Source organism: Suncus etruscus, chromosome 3 (genome assembly GCF_024139225.1).
Source record: "Suncus etruscus isolate mSunEtr1 chromosome 3, mSunEtr1.pri.cur, whole genome shotgun sequence".
Lineage (NCBI taxonomy): Eukaryota > Metazoa > Chordata > Mammalia > Eulipotyphla > Soricidae > Suncus > Suncus etruscus.
In genome coordinates this window covers 55,743,148-55,748,131 of record NC_064850.1, presented here as the reverse complement: position 1 = coordinate 55,748,131, position 4,984 = coordinate 55,743,148, and the positions used below count along the sequence as shown (strand labels likewise).

General features: G+C 32.4%; 1 non-coding gene across 1 annotated transcript; it reads left to right on the top strand.

Moving 5' to 3' along the window:
- Positions 1-4,586: 4,586 nt before the first annotated feature.
- Positions 4,587-4,693, top strand: LOC126004614 (U6 spliceosomal RNA). The gene has a single exon (XR_007493883.1). It is a non-coding gene; the product is annotated as a U6 spliceosomal RNA (small nuclear RNA).
- Positions 4,694-4,984: the final 291 nt, after the last annotated feature.

Sequence of the window (4,984 nt, the reverse complement as noted above, 5' to 3'; positions counted from 1 at the left end):
CCTTGTACACACTAGTCTAGGATGGACTGCAGTTCGATACCCCAGAGTCCTATATGGACTCCCAAGCCAGGACTGATTTCTGAATGCATAGCCAGGAGTAACTCGAGTGTCACCGGGTATGGCCGAAAAACAAAACAAAAACAAACAAGCAACAACAACAACAAAAGAAGCTAATGTGAAATTATTTAACTTCTTTTTTTCTTTTAACTGTACATTATTTCTCTAAGCATGATCTCAGAGTTCATTTCTGAGTAGTAAATTGGTGTTTCTACAATTTAAATCACTTACATTAGGTAAATTTTGACAAAAATGGAATGAAATGTTGGTTTTATTTATGAAGCAATAAACATTTTATTAAATATAATTTGAACTAGTTGTCTATTCACTTAAGTTATTCTAATAAAACTATTTTAATAACCTAAATTTATATACATACTTATAATTAAATAGAATTTTCTTGTGATCAAAGCACAGATGAAATGGTCATTATTAATTATATTTAATATTTACTAAGGACAATAAAAATGATATAAATTATATAGAAATTTTTTTAAAACTTATAAAATTGTATTAATACATAAATATATGGGAACAGGAAGGTAATACAACAGGTAGGATGCTTGTCTTTTATACAGATTTCCTAGGTTTAATCCCCAGCATCCTACATCTTCAAATCTCCATGTGCCCATGCCCAACCAAGAGTGATTCCTGAGTGCAGGGAAATTTCTAAACATTGCTTAATATGATGCTAAACAAAAGAAAAATAAATTAATATAGTCATAATGTTGGAAAAGTATATAAAAATGTACACCCCAAAACACACAATAATTAGAAAAATAAATATCAATGTGGTAAATATTTGATAAGTCAAATGAAATAATGGCAAAACTCTACTTAAAATACAAAATAAGTTCCAAACTGAAAATATAAAACACCAAAGGAAATAAAACCTTATATCTTGCTAAAGGGCTAGAAGCTACATTATAATAATATCAATTATGTATTTTTACATATGTCCAAAATAACAGAAATACATATATAGATATGTATGATTTCCTGAAAACTACATTTATTCAAAATTTAATGAAAATAAAAGAAAGAGTAAAAATTTCAATGAGAATCAAATATGGTTTCACAGGTAATCAGTACTTATTACAGTGGTATGCAGAGAGATTAATGTAATATGACATAGAAACATTGTGAGACAGATAATCCAATGAAACAGAATTGAAAGAGTAGGAAAAGATTCATGCTTGTATGAACAACTGATTTATGAGATAGGTAGCCCAGTTCAACAGTAAGGAAAGGACATTTTTATAATAAATGTCACTGCACCATTGGGTTATAGATTTTTCTAAAAATGATATTAACCATACTACATAATATCAATATAAAATGTATTATATTTATAAATGAGTATATATGTTATAATATATAAAACATAGTTATGATTTTGTGTTATATTGAGTATAAATAATCTACAAACTTGGTAAATTGAGTAGTAATTTGGCAATTTGAGTCATAATTTTGAACTTTAAATTTACTTATTTATTTATGTATTTATTTATTTAGGTTTTCTGGCCACAGCTGGCAGTGTTCAGGGTTACTCCTGACTCTGCTCTCAGAATTCACTCCTGGCAGGCTCATGGGGGGGAATCATATGGGTTGCCAGGGATTAAACCTGGCATGTCATAGGTTGACTGCATGCAAGGCAAATGCCATATCTCTATGCTATCGCTCTGATCCCTGAAATTTAAATTTAAATATGTTTCATAAAAAAGGCTTCTCATGGCCATAGACACAAACACAGAGAAATGTACCTGCTTCGTTTGCTCCATGGCTCCACTTATCCCATGATCTATGTACAATAGCACAACACGTTAGAAAAAAAATACCACACTGCAAATGATACTACGGGAAAGCCAACAGAACACCACCATGTCTAAAGAATGAAGGTGATGGATCTGAAGACCGAGCATGAACCAAATACCAATACCTATATAGACTCTGAGAAAGACTTTAGAGAAGAAATTTGGAGGATGTTCAAGGAACACAAAGAATCCTTGTGACAAAATGAATGAGCCACAAATAAGTATCAAGAAGGTATGAAAGTAAAAATAAAAAAATTTCAAACCAAAATATATCAGGACTAAAAAACTTGGTAGCCAAAATGTAAACCTTACTAGAAAGCCTTGTCAACAGAGTAAGAGCTGCTAAAGAGATAGAAACAGTGAGCTGGAAGATGAGATGCATGACAGCTCCAAACAATAGAAGAGGCTGGAAAAGAGCCTAAAATAAATAATTAGATGATGGAAAAAATTCTCAAAGAATGAGAATGACAAAAATAGAGGTTTGAAGGGCCAGAACGATAGTGCATCAGTAGAGTGTTTGCTTTGCAAGCGGCTGACCCAAGATGGACCTCGGTGACCCCTGAGTGTCACAGGTTGTGGCCAAAAAAAAACAAACAAACAAAAAATAGAGGTTTGATAATTTCAATAGAAACAACATAAAAATCATTGGATTCCCAGAGTCCTAGGAAGAAAATCTCAAGAAAAAATCAACCATCAAGAACATCATTGCCGAAAGACTCCCAGAGATAAAGAGTGCATGAATAGTACATGCCCAAAGAGTACCAGCTAAAAGAGAGCCAAAGAAAACATCCTAAGGCACATCCTAGTCACAATGACAAATCTCATAGATAGGGTTGTAATATTGAAGGCAGCAAGATCAAAAAATGAAATTATGTACAAAGAGCACCTTAAGTTTTAAAGCATATTTGTCAAATGCAACCATAAAGGCCCAAAGGCAATAGTAGGATATAGTGACAAAACTCAACAAAATGAATAATTCACCAAGAATAATTCACTCAGTCGGACTTATGTTCCAGTTTTAAAAAAAACTGCACAGTTTTACAGATAAAAAACAGCTAAGTAACTTTACCAATTCAAAACCAACCTTAAAAGATCTGGGGGCCGGCGAGGTGGCGCTAGAGGTAAGGTGTCTGCCTTGCAAGCGCTAACCAAGGATCAGGACCGCGGTTTGATCCCCCGGCGTCCCATATGGTCCCCCCAAGCCAGGGGCAATTTCTGAGCCTTAGCCAGGAGTAACCCCTGAGCATCAAATGCGTATGGCCCAAAAAAACAAACAAAACAAACAAAAAAAAAAAAATATATATATATATATATATATCTGAAAGGTTTCCTTTGGGCAAGACAGACCCAAAAACACACCAAACTCTTACAAAAAGATGACAATAAATCCTATGACAATCATTTCTCTCAGTGTCAGTGGACTAAATATACCAGTTAAGAGACAGAGTGACAAAACTGATCAAAATGTTGAATCCAATGTTTTGCTGCCTCCAAAAAACACATTAGATTAGTCAGAACAAAAACAGATTCAAAATCCTATATTAGAGAACAAACATTCAAGCAAAAAAAATCTCTTAAAATGGCTGAAGTGACCATATCAGATACACTGACTTTACACTTAAAAAGGCAATAAGGGGCAGAGATGGATTCTTATTGACAATCGAGGATATTACCAGGAAAAATCTCAATCATAAACATATATGCACACAATGAGGGATGAACAAAAAATTAAATACAATTGCTGAGAGATCTGAAGAGAGACATTAATTAGCAATACATTAAGTGTAGGAGACCAGCTCAATCCTGTCATGCTTTTGTAGGTCAACCAGGCTGGAACCCAACAAGAATATACTAGTTCTGATGGAAGAAATTGAAAATAATTACTTATATAATATATATTATAAAACACAACTATAATTAATTATGTATAATTATAATATATTTATAATATATTTAATTATAATTGTATATATTATGTAATATATACATATAAATAATTTATATTATATGTAATATATAGTGGTCTCCATCTCCAAAAAACTGAATACACATTCTTCTACAATGTGCATAGCTCATTCTCCAAGATAAGCCACATGCTGGGCCATAAAATATACCTAATAGAACCAAAAAGAGAACATCTAAAAACTACCTTTTCAGATCATCATGAACTGAAATTAAAAGTGAATCATAAACAGACACAGAGAAAATATTTTAACAACTAGAGATTAAGCAACTTTCTTCTGAACAGTAAGTGGGTCAAAGATGAAATCAAAAGATTCCTGAAAAAAAAAAAAAAAAAAAAAAAAAACAAGAAATAAGACATAAATTATCAGAATTTGTGGGACACAGCAAAAGCAGTATTGAGAAAAATTTATGGCTTACAAGCATTCATCAGGAAAGAAGAAGGAATCTACAGATATGATTTAATTGCCCAAAGTAAACATTTGGAAAAAAAAAAGAACAACAAAATGAATCAAAAATAAGCAGATAGAAGAAAATCATAGTTTAAAACAGAAATTAACACAAATTAGTTAAATTAATGAAATAAAAAAATCAATCCAAAAGATAATGAAGGCAAGAGTTGGTTCTTTGAAAAAATAAACAAGATGACCAACCATTAACCAAACCCAAAAAGGGGGGGGGGAGTAACTTAATAAACCGAATTAGAAATAAAAAAATAGGAGATTACACAGACACTACAGAAATTCAAAGGGTGTGCTGGTTTCGGCAGCACATATACTAAAATTGGAACGATACAGAGAAGATTAGCATGGCCCCCGCTCAAGTATGACACACAAATTTGTGAATAGTTCCATATTTAAAAAAGAAAAGAAAAGAAAAGAAATTCAAAGGGTAATCAGAAACTTCTTCGAGAAACTCTATACCAGAAAACAGAAAACATGAGAACTGGGAATTTATTCCTCAAAGAATAAATACAGATGGCCAAAAGGCACATGAAAAAATGCTCCACATCACTAGTCATCAGTGAGATGCAAATCAAAACAACAATAAGGCATCATCTCACATCATAGCGACTGGCACAAATCACACACACACATACAAAACCGAAACAAAAACAAAACAAAAGAACAGCCAGTGCTGGTGGGGATATG